Source organism: Balaenoptera borealis (assembly GCF_965194805.1).
Source record: "Balaenoptera borealis genome assembly, chromosome: 1".
In the NCBI taxonomy this organism is placed as follows: Eukaryota; Metazoa; Chordata; class Mammalia; order Artiodactyla; family Balaenopteridae; genus Balaenoptera; species Balaenoptera borealis.
Genome location: NC_138860.1, coordinates 53,074,911 through 53,095,574, shown reverse-complemented (window position 1 = coordinate 53,095,574; position 20,664 = coordinate 53,074,911). Strand labels below are relative to the sequence as shown.

Sequence of the window (20,664 nt, the reverse complement as noted above, 5' to 3'; positions counted from 1 at the left end):
AAGTGGGATTTATCCCAGGGATGCAAGGATTCTTCAATATATGCAAATTTATCAATGTGACATACCATATTAACAAATTGAAGAATAAAACCATATGATCACCTAAATAGATGCAGAAAAAGCTTTTGACAAATTTCAACACTGATTTATAATAAAAACTCTCCAGAAAGTGCGCATAAAGGGAACCTACCTCAACTTAATAAAGGCCATATATGACAAACCCATAACAAACTTCATTCTCAATGGTGAAATCTGAAAGCATTTCTTCTAAGATCAGAAACGAGACAAGGATGTCCACTTTTGCCACTATTATTCAACGTACTTTTGGAAGTCCTAGCCACGGCGGTCAGAGAAGAAAAAGAAATAAAAGGAATACAAATAGGAAAAGAAGAAGTAAAACTGTCACTGTTTGCAAATGACATGATACTATACATAGAGAATCCTAAAGATGCCACCAGAAAACTACTAGAGCTAATCAATGAATTTGGTAAAGTTGCAGGATACAAAATTAATGCACAGAAATCTCTTGTATTCCTATACATTAACAACAAAAGATCAGAAAGAGAAATTAAGGAAACAATCCCATTCACCATTGCAACAAAAAGAATAAAATACCTAGGAATAAACCTACCTCGTGAGGTAAAAGACCCGTATTCAGAAAACTATAAGACACTGATGAAAGAAATCAAAGATGACACAAACAGACGGAGATATATACCATGTTCTTGGACTGGAAGAATCAATATTGTGAAAATGACCCTACTACCTAAAGCAATCTACAGATTCAATGCAATCCCCATCAAATTACCAATGACATTTTTACAGAACTAGAACAAAAAATCTTAAAATTTGTATGGAGACACAAAAGACCCTGAATAGCCAAAGCAAACTTGAGGGAAAAAAACTGAGCTGGAGGAATCAGACTTCCTGACTTCCGAGTACACTACAAAGCTACAGTAAACAAGACAATATGGTACTGGCACAAAAACAGAAATATAGATCAATGGAACAGGATAGAAAGCCCAGAGAAAAACCCACGCACCTATGGTCAACTAATCTATGACAAAGGAGGTAAGGATATACAATGGAGAAAAGACAGTCTCTTCAATAAGTGCTGCTGGGAAAACTGGACAGCTATATGTAAAAGAATGAAATTAGAACACTCCCTAACACCATACACGAAAATAAACTCAAAATGGATTAGAGACCTAAATGTAAGACTAGACACCATAAAACTCTTAGAGGAAAACATAGGAAGAACACTCTTTGACATAAATCACAGCAAGATCTTTTTTGACCCACCTCCTAAAGAAATGGAACTAAAAACAAAAATAAACAAATGGGACCTAATGAAACTTAAAAGCTTTCACACAGCAAAGGAAACTATAAACAAGATGAAAAGACAACACTCGGAATGGGAGAAAATATTTGCAGATGATCAATGGACAGAGGATTAATCTCCAAAATATATAAATAGCTCATACAGCTCAATATGAAAAAATCAAACAACCCAATCAGAAAATGGGCACAAGACCTAAGTAGACATCTTTCCAAAGAAGACATACAGATGGCCAAGAGGCACATGAAAAGTTGCTCAGCATCACTAATTATTAGAGAAATGCAAATCAAAACTACTATGAGGTATCACCTCACACCAGTTAGAATAGGCATCATCAAAAATCTACAAACAACAAGTGCTGGTGAGGGTGTGGAGAAAAGGGCACCCTCTTGCACTGTTGGTGGGAATGTAAATTGATACAGCCACTACGGAGAACAGTATGGAGGTTCCTTAAAAAAGTAAAAATAGAACTACCATATGACCCAGCAATCCCACTACTGGCCATATTCTCAGAGAAAACCATAATTCAAAAACACACATGGGGCTTCCTTGGTGGCGCAGTGGTTGAGAGTCTGCCTGCTGGTGCAGGGGACACGGGTTCGAGCCCTGGTCTGGGAGGGTCCCACGTGCCGCGGAGCAGCTGGGCCCGTGAGCCACAATTGCTGAGCCTGCGCGTCTGGAGCCTGTGCTCCGCAACAAGAGAGGCCGCGATAGTGAGAGGCCCGCGCACCGCGATGAAGAGTGGCCCCCGCTCGCCGCAACTAGAGAAAACCCTCGCGCAGAAACGAAGACCCAACACAGCCAAAACTAAATAAATAAAAATAAATAAATTTATAAAAAAAAACAAAACACACATGTACCCCAATGTTCATTATAGCACTGTTTACAATAGCCAGGTCATGGAAGCAACCTACATGCCCATTGAGAGATGAATGGATAAAGAAGATGTGGTACATATATACAGTGGAATATTACTCAGGCATAAAAAGGAACGAAATTGGGTCATTTGTAGAGACGTGGATGGACCTAGATGCTGTCATACAAAGTGAAGTAAGTCAGAGAGAGAAAAACAAATATCGTATAGTAATGCATATATGTGGAATCTAGAAAAATGGTACAGATGAACCAGTTTGCAAGGCAGAAATAGAGACACAGATGTAGAGAACAAATGTATGGACATCAAGGGGGGAAAGCAGGGGATTAAGGGGGTAGTGGTGGTGGAATAAATTGGGAGATTGGGATTGACATATATACAGTAATATGTATAAAATAGATAACTAATAAGAACCTGCTGTATAAAAAAATAAAATTCAAAAAAAAAAAAGAGAAAACAAAAACCCTGCCATGGCTTCCCATTTTACTTAGAATGAAGCCAGAATCCTTGCAACATCCCAAGCCCTAATGACTGTTCCTCCATGACTTCTCTACCCACATCTCTCACCTTCTCCCCCGCTCCCTGTACTGCTGGTACAGATGGGTCCCTAGTGCCCACTCTTCATACTCAGCCAGCTGGGCCATCACATATGCATATACAGGCTCACATAGTACTGCTATGTGTGGCACATCAGCCATCCTGTCTGTTAATGGGCATGGTCTTTCTGGACAGTCCATCAGTGTGTTGCTTCTGGTCATGCTGCCACCTTACTATGCTGTAGCTGAAGTCACCCACCATGGTTCTAGTAATGCTCAGAATATGAATAGGAGAGGAAGATGCCAATGAGGTTCTGGCTGCAGCCCTTCCTGTACAGCCCTTCCGGACACCCCCAACCCTGACCATGTTTTAATTACACCACCTTCCACAATCATGCATACCACACATACGAAACACCCACTGTTAAGTCAGGCATTGAGCCTGACTTATAAATACATTTTTGTTTTTTTTGGCTGCGTTGGGTTCATTGCTGTGCACGGGCTCTCTCTAGTTGTGGCAAGTGAGGGCTACTCTTCGCTGCGGTTCACAGGCTTCTCATTGTGGTGGCTTCTCTTGTTGCAGAGCATGGGCTCTAGGCACACAGGCCTCAGTAGTTGTGGCACGTGGGCTCAGCAGCTGTGGCTCGCAGGGTCTAGAGTGCAGGCTCAGTAGTTGTGGCGCATGGGCTTAGTTGCTACACGGCATGTGGGATCTTCCCAGACCAGGGCTCGAACCCGTGTCCCCTGCATTGGTAGGCAGATTCCCAACCGGTCCAGTACTAAGTCCTAATCCTCTTTGGCCACACCACTACCTACATAGCATTTAAAATTCCTTGGATTTGTAGAGCTTCACAGAGTCAGCTTTCCATTCTACTTACTCATGTATAAGTCTATCTTCCTCACAAAGTCAGAAGCTTCCTGAAATCAGGAACCATGTTTTAGACTTCTGTGCATCTATCAGGTATCTTGCATGATGTCTGGCACACAGTGAATGTTCCATAAACATTTGCTGAATTGAAGGTAATTGTGCAAAGGCGGTCAATCAGAGGTGGTGGCTGTTGACAACTGACTTCTCTAAAACTGTTCAATGCACATATAAGCCTCACACCTGAGCTGGACTGGGTTCCAAAATGGAGGGCTGAAGCCAAAGGAAATTAGGATTCCCAGACTTCCAATAGAGGGCAGCACATTTATTACATCAAGACATAACCTGATGCCTAATCACTGGTCTATGATTACAGAAAATGTGCCCCAGCCCAATAGACAGAAGGAAAACTGCAAAGAAAGCATTTATGGCTCTAAACAATTTTTCTTTGTTCCTCATCTGGGTCCTGAGGCCTGTGATTTGGCTCCAATTTTTTATTTGTGGTTGTTTGTTTCAGATAATACAACTGTTCCTTTAAAATAATGGAGACTATATTGAACCTAAAAATAAATATCAAAAGACCAAAGTCCCTGAGTGGGAGCGATTATTGCAAAAGGACCAGCCAAGCTCAAAACAGCTGTGAAGGGATCCAGGCCCAGGCAAGAGGAGCCAGCCTCCTGGCTGATCTGGAATCAATGTGACAAACTGAAATAGACAAAATTTTAAAATACAGAAAACAAACATACATGCAGCAACAGTAAATATACTATGCGATGAACATTACTCTTATTTGATCATTATTGATCATTACCTCTCTGCAGTATTGTTAGGACACTTCACAAAATGGATAGAAAATGAGCATTTGACATGTGGGGGGAAAAGAGCAGAAAGAAGAGCTACTTGTGAATTTCCAAGAGAAATAACACTAGGGTACAATTTTGCTGGTAGTGTATAATAAGTCCTAGTAAGTAAGCAAATAAGAAGTAAGCCAAGCTGATGTGGTTTGATTTCAATACTGTGTTTGTTTGTTCCCTGATGCATTTAGAGAAAAAAGTGATAAAATCATTCAGTAAATTCCAAGCAATCGTTACCATAAGTCCGTGGCAATCTCAGAACTGCCTTCCTCCACAAGATCTGGGCCTAGACAATTCACAAACACAACCTGTATTTATTTTTCAGAAATCTCTGTGTAAAGGCAACTCTCTTAGAAAGTACAACATCCAGATACATACATTTTCCCCTTCTTGAATGAATATTTCAACATTTAAGTCGTTCAAGGGATGTGTTCCAACCAGTAATTAGTTGATCAATTATTTTTAAGTGTTTAATAGATTTTCTCATCATTTATGTATTCAATAAACATTTATTGAGCACCTACTACCAAACACTCTACCAAATGATACCAGCAAAAGCATTAGTTTCTGTCCTCAAAAAGCTCAGAGTCTGGTGGAAGAGTTATAAGGAGAGATACATGGAAATTTAAACAAGGTAAGTCCTATGATTCATTAACACAAAGGACTGGCACTGAACCCAGCCTGGCGGGCAAGGGCTGGGATCAGAAAGGCTTTCTGGAGAAAACTGAAGATGGGGAGTAAAGGAGATATCCCTCAGTGAGGTGGATATGCTAGGACTGATGGAGAAGATAAGAGGCTTGCTGTCATCTGCTTATCAATAGCAAAAACTGAAACTAATATTTGTCAAGAGCTTCCTCTACGCCAGGCATTGAACTAGTATTGTGAATATCAGATCTTTTGGAGGAGACATTTTTAATACATATGAAGCGATAGGATATCAATATAGGGTTGTGGTAAGAAGAATAATGGCCCACAAAGATGTCCATGTTCTTATCCCTGGAACTTGTGAATGTGTTAAACTGGCACAAAATGGTTACATAGCAAAACGAGCCTACTTAAGTTTACTGAACATAAAATAGGTCTGTGGATTATCCTGGATTATCTGGGTGGGCCCAACATAATCACTTGGGCTCTGAAAAGGGAAACAGAGAGGCAGAAGAAGAGGTCAGAATGATCTGATGTAAGAAGGACTCCACTGGCCATTACTGGCTTTGAAGATGGAGGAAGGGGGCCACAAGCCAAGCAAGGTGGGCAGCCTCTGGAAGCTGAGAACAACACCCCAGCCACCAACCAGCAAGGATATAGGGACCTCAGTCCTACAACCACATGGAATTCAATTCTGCCAACAGTCTGAATGAGCCTAGAAGCCTGCCAACACACCTTCTTTTCAGTCAGGCAGGCTGAGAAGCCAGCCAAGCCCACTGGACTTCTGATCTACAGGTCAATGAGATAACAAATTTGTATTGTTCTAAGTCCCTAAATCTGCGACAATTTGTTATGACAGCAATAGAAAGCTGATAGAATGGCATTATCTAAGTGACAAAGTAAAACCAATGGGAAAATTATTGCTACTGCACCTACTAAATGCCAAGAGTTTCTCAAATATCATCCCCTTTAGCCCTCATAAATATGCAAAGTTGATATTATTCTTCCCATTTCACAGAAGACAAATCGGAAGCACAGAGATAACTAAAGTCACAGCTAATAAACAGTAGAACTGGGGTTTGAGCCCAAGTCTGTCAGATACCAATGCTCCTGTTCTTTCCACCCTGCCATGCTGCTTCCAGGATATTACTCTTTTTTTTTAAGCCCAGGTAATTACTCTTTACATGTGTATATGCTGGGTCAGAAGCACCTCTCTGTGCATTACCTTAATTGAACCCGGCATCAGTCTGTGAAGCAGGCAGGGTACAAATTATTTACCCATTTTTCCAAATGAGGACACCCAATCTCACAATAAATTGTGAGCTACATATGTCCCGGGGTAACAACAAAGGCCTTTCAACTCCAGCACCCCCCTCCCCCCAACCCCCGCTCCCTGCTCCACCTCCTCAGGGGTGCAGAATCCATGCATTACTCCCCTTCACATGAACTCACCCTAGTCAAATTTGCCTCGAATATGCAGCCTGTTCTCACAAAGGAGTGGGAGAGGGCTGCTCTTAGGAGAGAAAATGCTGATGGGCCCTGGGTGGGAAATCAATACTTTAAGTGAAATTGAAACCTGTAGCTACACTGTGAGAGCTATAGTAGGGTTCTTTGCTCCACTTAGGATGATAATTATCAATAATCGCTGTAATAAGATTTCAGTGCAGGGAGCCACATCTTCAGTGTCCTCCACAGCTGTGCTGGGGACCAGCAATGATGCTCTAAGTGTCTCATTTTTACTCAATTATCTAAGATATGAGTTCCTAGAGTCATTTTGTGCCCTGCACTTAAAAAAAAAAATCTCATATTTGAGAAGGCCTCAAAGAAATCTGCTTTATCTGTAGCAGATTCCATTCACCCAAAGGTCTTTCTGGAATGCCTCTGTAGTCCAGGCAGGGTGCTAGGCAGCAGCAACACTGGTCCCTGCCCTCATGGGGCTTACATTCTATCAGCAAGACAAACAGTGAGCAAATGAGTAAGAGAACTATATTTGAAAGATACAGCAAAGGTAATCAATAGAACATGAGATGGATGGGAGATGCCTATTTTAAGGACACATGGAACAGAGGTTCTGATCATGGGCAAGAAAGGCCTGGAGCAATAGGGTTTCTGCATGCTTGACTCAGAGAGCTTCCTTACATGTTAATCTCTGTGAGCTATGCCTTGTGAGGGGCAGGGTCTAAAACAATAGAGAGATCCCCAATATTAGAGCCCAGTGCTGCATGGAGGTGGGGGATAGAGGTGTAAGTGATTCAGTTCCTACAAAATATACCTGATCTGCTTCTCACCCCTTACCGTGTGAAGCTGGGCTGTTTACTTAACCTCTCTGGGCCTCAGTTTATTCATAAGATTGTATCAATGCATGTAAATCACTTGAGCCCATAGTAAGTGCTCAAGAAATACAAACAGGGCCTTGTAACATAGCTATCGCTTGATAAATATTAGCTGTCTTAAGGGTGTGTCTGTCCTAAAAAGTGAAGTGAAGGAAAGAGAACTATTCCCCCATTCACTGGGTCCACAGTAAACATATATATACACCTCTTATTATCATTATTGCCCCCATAAAATGGTGCTTACTTTATGGGTGAAATTGTGTCTTCGAAAAACAATATGTTGAAGTCCTAAACACTGCCCCCTCAATATCTCAGAATTTGACTTTATTTGGAAAGAGTCATTGCAGATGTAATTAGTTAAGATGAGGTCACACTGGAGCAGGGTGGGTCCCAAATCCAACATGACTGATGTCTTTATAAAAAGAGGAAATTCGGACACAGCCATAGACATGCGTAGAGGGAAGACAGTGTGAAGACACTGGGAGAAGATGACCTCCAGAAAGCCCAGGAAAAGGGTCTGGAACAGACTCTTCCTCACAACCCCCAGAAGGAATCAATCCTGCCAGTACCTTGATCTGAATCCTGCCAGTACCTTGATCTGAATCCTGCCAGCACCTTGATCTCAAAGTTTCAGCTTCCAGAACTGTGAGATGATAAATTTCTATTGTTAAGCCACCCAGTTTGTGGTACTTGGTTACAGCAGCCCTGGCAAACTAATACATATTCCTTAAGGGTAAGATGTATATAGTGTCTAACTCTGAGTGCCCAGAATCCAGCAGAGGGCCTGGCACATACTAGGTGCTCAATAAACATGCATTAAGTGAATGAATAAATGAATAAATATCTAGTATGGTGGCTCATATTCCCAGCAAGACATGCCAGAAGAGAGATGTTTAAGGCCTATGACCAGATGACTGCTAGGGTGAAGATGTGGCTGACAGCGGGGCGATCAGCCAAATATGGGATTGGCTGTCTCTAACCAAGACACTAACAAGTGCTTGACACTATGGTGAAAAGGAAGTCCCTGGAGGTGCCAGTTGGCAGGGGACCCAGCTGTTCTCAGAAAGCCTGCGGGGCCACATGCCCAGATCTGTGAGGTGTGTGCCTGGGAGCAGGCCCCCTCCTCACGCTGGGCTAGGGGCAGGCCTCAGTCCCTCGTGAGGGAAGCTGGCAAGAACAGGCAGCAGCCGCATCAATGAAAGAGTCCAAGGAGCCTACAGGGTGTGCAAAGAGTCTCAGACGAGGGAAGTTCTAGAGACCTGTGACCACAATCTCAGAGACCAAAGGGGATGTGGGTTCGCATCTGGGAAATGTGAGAATTCAGGGGGCGCTCAATTCTGAGCCCACTCAATTGGGGGAGGATGAAGGTAAGCCTCTCCCGAGAGGCTTGGAGATGAGGGCTAGGCTGGCGTGGGAGCCAAGACCCTAAGTAGAGAGGAGGATGAGACGGAACTGCAACGCAGGGCAGGTGGAGCAGCAAGAGTCAAGGTGATATTCTATAGAGCAAAGAAGATGGGAGAAAAAAGGATTTTTGTAAGTGAACTATTCTAATTGACTGCTGACTCTACGCTGTTCAGATCCACCAGGTAATCACTCAGTCCTCCTCTGTGTTTCATCTGTGGAGCTGGAGCTGGAGCAGTTCCTTGGAGTGGGGGGGATGGCGGGTTTAAGAACTGATTAGGGGAAATCACTCCTTGCAGGCCTTAGGTTATTCTTGCTAAAAATGATGCCAGGAAAAATCATAATTAAAATAGGAACATGGTGAATAACAAGCACCCCTTTCCTTGAATGTGAAATAAATTTTAACTCTACCTTAGCTAGAGAACCCAACACATTCGACCTTCCAATAAGGGTAAGCAGAGTTTTCTATCAGAGTGAAATAGAAACTATAAATCAAATGTATCATATCTGAAGTCCAAGCAGGCTCTAGTGAATAAAATTCCACACTCCAACAGTATTATGTTTTTTTTTCTACCGTCTGGCTACCACATTCCTTGACTCCGGAACTATATGGATACTGTTTCTTCATCTTAAATCTGTGAAACTACCTTCAAGAGCTATAGTCTTGACTACTTGTGACATATTATCCAAGATAAAGAAGCTGGTCAGTAATAAATGCGCCTTTGTGCGAGAGTCTATCAAGTGGGTACAGCTGAGATGGAATCGTTGGGGGCGGGTTGCAGAGAGATTCTGGAGAAAGCGGCAGGATGCAGACAGCAATGTGAGCACAAACGCATTTTGGAGAAGAGTTGATGTTGATAATCTAATTCTCCTGATTCAAGTACAGTGAAAATTTTCCTTCTCTGAGCCTACATTTTGCCTGGTCTCCCCAAACTCAGCAGGGGACTCAACAACATCCATTTGCTGAGGGAAAGCTTAGATCTCAAAGGAGACACACTGCCTCTAAAAACCAGGTATCTTTTCTGGGACGCCGTTTGCTAACTAAAGGAGCGCTCAGAGCTGTTTGGCTGACTGACAGCCTGGTCCTGTTGAAAATACAAGTGGATTGGTTGTATTTTCGCCCTCAGCAGTTTCATTCAGGGCAAGATGCATATGCTCCCATGGTCACAGACACACTCCACGAGCTCTCCAGAGGCCCCCAGAACTCTCCAGTGACTCTTGGATCACCTGCAAGTTCTGGGGTGCCATGCAGCCAGCACTGCTGTGGGAGCCGGGTCTCCAGAGAAGTCAGCAGCCGTCGCAGCAGGCCATGGAGCCTTCCACTGACCCAGCCCAGCACCTTCAGTAAGACCAGGTCTGGGGCTGCGCTTCCCCTCCCTCACACCCTCCCTTTGGTACCTAGCCTCAGGCTGTGGGAAATCTCAAAATTACAGCAGTCGAAAGTTCAGTGCCTGTTCCTATTCCTACAGCTTACCTCCTTTCTGCAGCCATCCTTCCAGTGCTCTCCCTGCCCCTGGGCTGGGATGTCTTCATTCCAAGTTCAGAGAGGTCTCCTGGAAAATGACCCTGGAAACATAAAGGGTGACTGACACTTCCACACTCCTTCAGGCCAGACTTGTGGTTTACCTCTGGCCTACTACATGCCAAGATTTTGGGCAGATACCACCAGCCCTCCTATCTACAGACACCTTTGTCCGGTGCTTCTCACCCCTGAATCCTATAAAAATCATCTGGGGAGGATTTGAAAAGATAATTGACAGCGCCCAGGCTCCGCCCCCAGGGATTCTGATTTAATTGGTCTGGGCTGAGGCCCAGCCTGGCAGGCACATGTTTCAAAATCTCCCCAGGTGATTCTAAGGTACAGCCAGGGTGCGCTAGCAGATCACCCTGCAAGTCCTCTGGGGTGATCTTCGCAAGGATGGGTGACTGCTCCGAGGGAATGCCTGACAAAGGTGATCTCACTTATCACTTGATTTTCTGAATAACTTCTCAGAGAGTAAACTTAAATTTGGAATCTGAAGGTCATAGAAGTCCTCAATGTATGAACTAGACTGTAAACCATCTATTTATTCAGATTGAACAAATATTTTTTGGATGCCTACTATGCACCGGACGGGTGCACTGCTGGGAACTAAAACAGGAGCACGTGCATCAAACAGTTTCTCCGTTTACCTGGTTCTCCCTTCTACCCCTTCATACTTGGAAACCTAGTTTCCTGTTTTGAATTCATTCTCCCTCTCTCTCATTCTCTCCCTCTCAACTTTTATACATAACATATACATAGACTCATTTACTTATAAATCTTACAGTTCATGCTCATCAATAAATAGCTAACCTCCAACATATTCCTAAGGTTCATGTAATTGGAATATGAGGAAACACCCACATCGAGGATGAACACACCTCACGCATTCTCCTTTTGTGACTCTTCCTCTCCTGATCAAGTTTCTTTTATATTAACCTAAGGGTCTAACTGATGGTAAATATTCAGGAAGCCCAAATAAAAGACCTTTTCTACTCTCTGCTCTACCCTTTTTTTTACCAAGCTGTCAGGAAAAACGCAATCATGAAACTCCCCCACCAGATTTCATAATTCTTACATGTGCCTGGAACCTTGAGGGAAAGGGAGGAAAATCGTGCTGCTGTTAACACTCATACCAGAGCCTGGAAGACAAAAGATCTAGGACCACAGGCGAGAGTGGCCCTCGTGCATCATTAGTCACTCCACCTCTGTGCCTCCTGCCTGCTCTCACCACTCTTCCCGACTTCAGTTATGTCTACATCTGCCTTCCCCACTAGCCTGTAGCTGAGCCACAAGCTGTGACTTGTTCTTTCCTGTCCTCCCATCCCCCAATGGAGACTATATATAATAATAGTTCACCCGTATTGAGCACTTATATATGCCAGGCACTGTCCTAGATGCCTCCTACATATTATATCATTTATCCTCCAACCTTATGTGTTTAGTACTTTTACTATCCCGTTATACAGAGGAAAAACTGGAATACAGAGTTTAAACACCTTGCTCACATGTACACAGGACCCAGGAAGCAGATGCTGAGTCATAGCCAGGCCATCTAGCTGCTGATCCTCTTCTCTTGGCCACTGCTATACAATGCTGGGACTTAGACCAATCAACACAGTTGTTTCCAAGGTCTTATTCAGTAGAGACATCCGTAGTACTTAATAGATATGTGACCTTGAGAAAATGACTAAGCCTCTCTAAGCCTCAATTTCCTCCTACATAATGAGAATAAAAGCAACACAAAGCTCATGGGGTTCGTGTGAGGATGAAATTAGATAACATATGTAAGGTGCTTAGCACAGTGCCAGGCATTTAGTAAATACTTTAAAAGCTAGATGCTGCTGCTGCTTGTTATTTGGTACCTGGGTCTCTGTCATTAGAAACATCTCGGGTTACTCCCCAATCTGAGTGGTATTGCCTCTCCCTATAAGCACAGTGGGCAGTAGTCACTAATTTTTTAAACTTTATTTAGATATTACTCACATCCATTCACCCATTTAAACTGTAAAATTCAATGGTTTTTAGTATATTCACAGAGTTGTACCACCATCATCACAATCAATTTTAAAACCAGTTTAGAATTTAGAAACAAGCAGAATCAATTCCAGGGTATTTTTTCATCACCCAAAAATGAAACTCTGGGACCATTATCAGTCACTCTCCATTTCCCCCAATCTCTCTCCCCACAGCCCCTGGTAACCACTGATCTATTTTCTCTACATTTGGGACATTTTGTATAAACAGAATTATGCAATATGTGTTCCTTTGTGACTGACTTATTTTACTTAACATAATGTTTTCAAGGTTCATCCAGGCTCAGCATGTATGAATACTTCATTTCTCTTTATGGCCAAATAGATTCCATTATACAGATGGACCACATTTTATCTATCCATTCATTAGTTGATGGATATTTGGGTTGTTTCTACCTTTTGGCTATTATGAATAATGCTGCTATGAACATTGTTATACAAGTTCTTGTGTGGACATATGTTTTCACTTCTCTTAGGTGCATACTTAAGAATGGAATTGCTGAGTCATATGGTAACTATATATTTAACCTTTTGAGGAACTGCCAGACTGTTTTCTATAGTAAATAGCCACTAATCTGGCACTTGCTTCTAGGTGACCTGAAATAAGTCACTTAACCTCACTAAGCTTGAATTTGCTTATCTGTAAAATGAGGATATTACAGTATCTCCTGGAGGAGATATCGTTAAGTATGGGGCCATCATTGCTTGATACCCAGTAGGTGCTTAGCAAAGGGCAGGTACTCTGTTGTCCCTGGCAAATGGTTCCCTGACTGTTCCTCCCTCTACAGTTTGGATTCAAAATGTAAAGCTTGTGCCGTGGAAGGTTGGAAGGCAGCCTAATGAAGCTGTTAGGTAGAGAAAATCAGAGTACAAAGTCATACCACCTCTCTGGATCATGTCCCAGTTCTCTAAAACAAAGAACAAATAAACAGACAACTCTCAATTCAAGTGTGTGTATGTTCTCTTTGCTTCTATAAACTGGACTTTTGCCCAGAAACCACAACAAGCAAAGAAGAAATCAATAATCCAAGTTTTATATGCTAATGTAATTTGGTGAAAAATGTACTACAGTGAGCTCAGTTAGAACAACATTCGCTAGATTGCTAGAGTTTCTTACAGGCCACATCTCCAGAAGGACCTACAAAAACAAGATTCAGCAAAACCATTGTCCACGTGGGTCTGAGTGAAGTGGAGAAGTTTGAGTCCTCGGTCCCATCATGCTGAAGGCTTGATTAGCATTTCTGTTTCCGGCAGAGAAGACTGACAGTCCATCAGTCCCAAATAACAATAATATAGCTCTGCAAAAAGAAACTTCCGCTCTTAGGAGAGTTATTGTCATTCAGGGTAAAAAATATCCCCTGGGCAGATTCACTCCACTGCAGAAGTTGGTTTCAGGGTTGTTACTTTGCAAAACCTGGGGGGAGAAAAAAGAAAAAGGAAACCAGAAAAAGTTGTGCATGCAGTATTTCCCATTGTAAGTAGATTTGCTTTGGGGACAATAGGCAGGCTGTTTGGAGAGACCTTTCCCAGCATATGAGAAAATAGAAGGATTTCTATCTTTAGCTGCAAAGATAGTAAGAGCACAAACTTGAAGATTGAACACAAGCGAGGCTGCTGCATTGTCGCCGGGTCCTGGTGGTGGTGAGGGTCACACACAGGATGAAGCCACCATCCCAGGCTTTCTTCCACTGGCTCCGGCTTCTGGCTCCCTCTGCAGTAATACTAATTATGGGTTAAGAAAAACTAATCTTTTCTTTTTCTAAAGACATTAATCAAATCTATCAAAGAAGTACTAAAAAAAAGAAAGAAGGAAAGACAAACTTTCAACTAGGGATTGCAATGAAAGATTTAAGAGAAAAAATTATACAGGATTTGCTTACTATTAGCCATGGGAAGACTAAGAGGAAACATGATAACTGAGTAAAAGCCACTTGGGATGTTCCTTATGCATTTGATACACCGAAAAAACCATGTAAACTAAGTATCATAGCCTACTTCTAAGCACATACTTGTCACTGAGTAAAAATATATGCCAGATAAATACACTGACAGCTCTCAAATGTAATATTACTTGTTTTGAGGCTGAATTTTATATGAAGCAGGTGTGGCACAGAGTCCTTCAGTTACTAAAATGACCTCATATAGGAATCCTGAGAGGCCTGGAGCCCAGCAACCACCACCACAGGGGGGTTGGGGGGAGGAGGTGGCTTGTCTGATCTTGGAGCCAGAGAGTAAGTACAGTAGGCTTACTGAATGAAACTGGGGTATGGTGGAGGGAGGGGGTTGAATTTTTTCCTAAAATATTGCAGCTATGGATCAAAAGAAAATAATGCAAAATTTAGTCTCTGAATGTAAAATGCTCTCTGTAGCCTCCAGGGCTTTGTTTACGTTGTTCCCTCTGCCCTACCCCAGGCTAGCCTACTACTCATCCTGTGGTCCTTACACAGAGGAGGCTTCCTGCAGCCTGTGTTCCCCAGCTCCCAAGGCTAAGTTATGTGACCCCGTGTACTTGTGCAGCTCCCTATAATTACCTCCTTATAGAAACTGCCTGTTTACTTCTCCATCACCCCAGCTCTACTGTAAGCTCCTAGAAGAAACAGAAAAGCCACATCTTGTTCACAGGGTATACTCAGGGCCAATACAACATGTGGCACGTAAAAGGGCTCAATAATTTCACTGAAGTCTCTAGCTAAGTGGAAGAAAGGGAGCATCTGAACCCAGGAGTGAGGCAAACAGCCCACCAGCCAAGGTAAATCAAGTCAAGTACTTGGGGAGAGAGGGGCCCCAGAGGGATAGTCCTGGAGAAAAACACTCAAGGACAAGATTTTTTCCCCTTGCCAATTAGTGCCCATTGGATCTTCCTTTTCAGAATCTGTGGCTTCTTCTTACTGTGTCTTAGAGCAAAGAAGCATCTTGACTGTTACATTTAAAACCTCAAAAGCCCTTTGCAATTTTATTGTTATTAAATGAGGAGCATAGGTCCTGAATACAGATTAGTAGAACAAAGATAGATGGACCTGAGTTCAAATCCTGACTTTGCTACCAACTAGCAAAGAGGTAAATCACTTAATCTCTCTATGCTTCAGGTTTCTTATCTGCAAAATAGTGATAATAGCTATGTTGCAGAATTGTGATGATTAGATTAAGTAATGAAAGGCACGTATTTGGCACTGTATTGAGTGATATTTGCTAGTGATGGATGTGTGTGACAATGTGTTTCAGCAACATTTAAAGGTATGATTCCCAAATGTTTACTAAATTTGTCCATGTTATGTCAAGCACTATAAAGATACACAGCTATATTTCCTACCTTCAGGGAGGTCACAGTGCTCTGAATTCAACAGACCCAGGACTGGCTGCAGCACAGAGAGGTTAAGACACATGCCCAAGGCTCCCATGTGGCAGAAGTGGGACAAAAATACAGGTCTAATAATACCCAGCTCTTTCCAATAGCTCACATTCCATGAAGAGGGGGAAAAGCACATTTCTTTACTGCTGTGCCACCCCACATGGAAGATAAGTAAACGAAAAAATAATACTATAGTCATCAGATGGTGCTTAAGTCCGTTCAGGCTGCCATAACAAAATACCATAGCCTGGGCAGCTTGTAAACAACAGAAATTTATTTCTCACAGTTCTGAAAGCTGGGCAGTCCAAGATCAAGTTGCCAACAGATTCAGTATCTGGTGAGGGCCCACTTTCTGGTTCATAGATGGCTGTCTTTTGGCTGTGTCCCCATGTGGCAGAGAGATGAGGGATCACTCTGGGATCTCTTGTAAAGGAGCATTAACCCATTGATGAGGGCTCCACCTTCATGACCTAATCACCCCCCCAAGGCCCCACCTCCAAATACCATCACCTTGGGGGTTAGGATTTCAACCTATGGATATTGAGGAGACAAAAATATTCAGTTCACAGCAGATGGTACATAGGGTGCTTCCTAGTAAGCATGTATTGAGCATTTTTACCAAAAAGAGATAAAAAATAAGTTCAAGAATTGTATTTAACCGTGTTGCTCCATGGGTCACCCAGAGCTGAAAGTCTGGACCAATGAAGGCCAAGGAGCTATTTTTCAGCAGTAGAAGGAAATGCAGATAGGCTTCCATTTTTATTTCCTTTATCGCAATGACTCTTCTTGAAAAAAAAAAAATACTACCTGTTGCAAAAACTCTTCCACACTCTGACAGGGAAAAAATTATGTGTGAAAGGAACAAAATTATTTATTAACATTCCCTCCCTATTCAACCTGCCACCCACTCAAAAGACTGATCCTGATAACCACAGGGTCCTCTGTTGAATGGATAGAGCTGGGGTGCTCAGATATGGGTTTGGGGGGAATAAATTACTCTGCATAAGAAAGGAAGAACTATTGAGAGGGGTCTTGAGGAAAGTTCCCAGCCCACGATTCTCTTCATAAATACAGAGTGCCTACTTCTTCTTAGGCATTGGCTCGATGGTGCTCCTTCCCTGTAGGTCACAGTATTCTAGGCGTCATTGCTGTGTTTTGTTTTTTAAATTAGGAAGCATGCTTGGGGGGTGAAACCACCACCTGTAAAGGCAGTGGGGGAAATTAGTTTTTAGGGTGACAGAAGGCTTAGCGCAAAGCTCAGCAGAAATGGGAAAGGAGACTGATATGTTTTGATGAAGAATGGGGAGAATGCAGTGAAGTCAGGAAGGCCAGGCATCTGGGGAACTGTATAAGAGCAGGAAGACGAGTTGAGAAAGGGCCCAGAAGAGGAAGAAGGGAATTTTCTGGAGAGATAATAGGGCAGGCAGGTCTGGGCCTCCATCAGAATTTTACCAAAGGCAAAATGTGGGTGAGAAAGAGCCTGACCAGAATCAGAGGACATGAGCTTTCATCCTAGCTCGACTCCATGCTTGCTGTTGGACCTTAGTTGGACAAGTCACCAAACCTCCTAGAGTTCTGTCATTTTCTCACCTGCAAAATGGGTAATATTTGCTTCATAGCAATGATGAGTTAATATCACTGAAAGTGGCTTGAACACCATGCAGGGACCTTGGGAGCATGGCCTGGCATGAAGCTTCCCAGTTTTCTCTCAACCACCATCTCCACTTTATCTGAGGCCCCACCCTCTTCAGGGGACATGATCTATATCTCAGGCTTTGTTTGCTCATGGTCCCATTATTTCATCTCTGTATTTAGAATCCTTTCAGAATTTGTACTTGAACACATTTATTGCCTTTCCTAGATAAGAGAGATGCTGGGTAGAGAGGAGACCTGGCACTCACACTGCAGAACTAATTGTCAAGTAACCCTTGTTCTAGCCCTGGTTTTGTGAAGTCATGGTCGCCTTTTGATTGAGTTTCCTTATCCTTAAATGAGAGGGTTGGAACTGACAATCTTTAAGGTCCCTTCAGTCTCCAAAGTTCAATGGTCCCTTGGAAGACCCCTCCTGAGGCAGTCCTGCCAGCCCAGTGTTCCAGCACTTTCTATTGCCCAATTAGCTGCATTTATCCAACTTTTTTGTTAGGTATGTGCTTCTATTCTAGGCATTCTGAGCCAATTCTGCAAATCAGACTTCTTGGAAGACTCAAATGCTTTAACCATCTTCAAACAAATGACATCAAACATGCCATTTTCCCTTCATCCACCAACTTTGTACTTTTATCCATAAAAAAAAGGTACTGCATCCATCTGGCATGATTTGTCTTGAATAAAAGCCCATCTGCTTATTATTTCTAATTTCATTGTCCTCTAGAATGTTTACAGAAGTTTCTTTCAATATTTATTGTGCTGTGTTTCTAATTACTGATCCGGACCATCCACTCAGACTTGGTGGGGTACCATGCTAGGATGTAGGTGTCTTTGTCCTTTTCATTTCCACAATTCTTTACTCTGGAGGCATAATGTGGCCCTCGGCCATCATTACACCACCCTGGTGTAATGCTGCAGAGGCGGATTCTGACAATCACCCCCTGGGACTTGCAAAGCTGCCTCTGATGAATTTTTGCCTGCCTCAACACCATTATTGTCATAGGAAGGATGGAGATAATTACCTGGTTTATTATCCTGAGGCTGGCTTCATCCAGCCATGATCACTAGAAACAGAAATCTTACCTTTGTCTTCAGGAGTCCTGAAGAGATGGGTAAAAGATTCATATTTCCCAAATTACAATGGCTCTGAAAGTCAAGGATGGTCTCTGCAATGGAAGCATTTCCAACCAGAGCCTTTTCAAAATACTCCTAAAACTCCAAAATGCTAAAACTGTTTAAAATTAATCTTTTTCTCCCAAATGATATCCCATTTCTGATTTCCCCAGTTCTGTTAGGATGCTTTACTATTCTCATCTCATGGCACTACCACTCCCCACAATCAAGCAAGTGCTGTTACTCCTTCTTTGCAGCATCGTAATGCCTCTCCCATCTGTCCCTGACTTCCCATTCCCACTCCATTGTCTAATTTCAGCCCCATATCCCACCGTCTCCATTCCTACAGGACCTCCTATTTCTCAGTCTCTCTCCCACCCAACACACCATGCACCTGACTCCAGAATAATTCACATAAAATATTGATTTCATCACTCTCCAACTCAACAATATGCTATGAGTGCCCTTTGCCTTCAGTATTCCATGCAGTCAAGCCTCACAGCCCCCAGCCAGTTGGCTGTGCATCCCACTGCTGCCCCACGAATCTAGCCTCACAGGGAGTGCTGGGCTCTGCACGCTCAGCTTTTGCTTATACACTGACTTCCCAGGCATGTGAAAAAGTCGAAAAAGGACAAAGACAAAAACTGAGGTGAATTCTGACTGTAGACACCTAGGGATTAAAAAAGAATTTGACAGTGCTTTTTATGGGGCATGTCATGATCCTCCTAGTTCTGATACTGTCCCAGATCCAGGGAAAATATTCCAACTGCATAGACAGGCCACAGCTCTCCTTCCATGATCCAGGAGGAATTTCTGGAATGAAAGAGTGTGTGTGTGTGGGGTGGGGGCGGGGAGAAAGAAAGAAGGAAGGAAGGAAAGAAAGAGAGAGAGAGAAAGAAAGAAAGAAAAGAAGGAAGGAAGGAAGGAGGGAGGGAGGGAGGGAAGGAAGGAAGGAAGGAAGGAAGAAAGAAAGGAAGAGGAAAAGAAAAGAATAGAAAAAGAGTATGAAAGAAAAGAATGCAGGCATTATATAAGAAAGGCAGTGAGTATGGGTCAAAAAGATGGGCTTTGGAATCAAGTAGAACTGGATTCAAATCTCAGCTCAGAGACTAATGCTGCAACTTGGGTACATTATTTAACCTTCCTGAGACTGTTTTATCCACCTTGCAGGGTCAGTTTGAGAATTAGAGTCAATGTATGTAGATTCCCAGCCCAGATCTTGGCACTTAGTCCCCCCCAGTTATGTATTAATTACTCCACTACCATCTCCAGCCCCAGCAGTTTCCACTGCAAGGGTGCTCACAGGGTGGGTTCACTCTATCAGCCCCCTGCAGACTTCTAACCAGGACTAGAGGGTGCAGTGGGAGGCTATCATCTGGCCAGTGATTACAGCTCTTCCTCCACAGATCACAGCTCTGCATATGCTCCCGTTGAGACTTCCCCTCAGGCTGCAGCTCAGCTGCCTTGGTCTCCAAAAGCCCACCAGGTGGGGCTCCCTGCATCTCCTCAAAGATCAATACCCCCTTGTCATTCCTAGCAACTATCTGCAGACCTGGTCTCCCAAAAGTGAGCAGCACTGGCTCTGGCCCACGACAGCACATGAAAGGCAGGATAAAATAGTTGAGGCAGGTTAGCCTGGAGCTGGGCTCCTGAGTCATGCTGCCTTGGATTGCTGCTGCCCTTGACATTTCTTAGCTGATTGATCTTGAATATATCACTTCAATTCTGTGAACCTTGGTTTCCTCATCTCTAAAATGAAGACAATGAGAGTACCTTCTTCCTGGGCTTGTTGTGAAGATTAAATGAGTTAATACACACAAAGCACTTAGAATATTGCCTGGCATACAGTGGGTGATCGATAAAATATTAGCTGTTAGAAATAATAAAGTCCTCCATCATCAAGGTCTCAAGTGCCTTACAGTCAGGATGATTGAGAAGGCTTCCTGTTCGCCCTGGGGCTTCTTCAAAACATCCTGCTTGTTGTCATGACCACCATGTGCCCACGTGTGGTACACACATACACACACACATACACACACACACACACACACACACACACACACACACACACACACACAGAGCCCTCAGCAGTACCTACCCCCAAGGCAAGAGAATACTGATTCCCTGGAGCCTTCAATAACAAGCACTGC

The 20,664-nt window shown here is 43.1% G+C and overlaps 1 long non-coding RNA gene across 1 annotated transcript; it reads right to left on the bottom strand.

The window, feature by feature from the left end:
• Nucleotides 1-369: 369 nt before the first annotated feature.
• LOC309605203 lies at nt 370-20,556 on the bottom strand. Its single transcript, XR_014231291.1, has 3 exons — nt 8,062-20,556; nt 2,200-8,015; nt 370-1,883 (listed from the first exon to the last, which is right to left on the bottom strand). It is a non-coding gene; the product is annotated as an uncharacterized lncRNA (long non-coding RNA).
• Nucleotides 20,557-20,664: the final 108 nt, after the last annotated feature.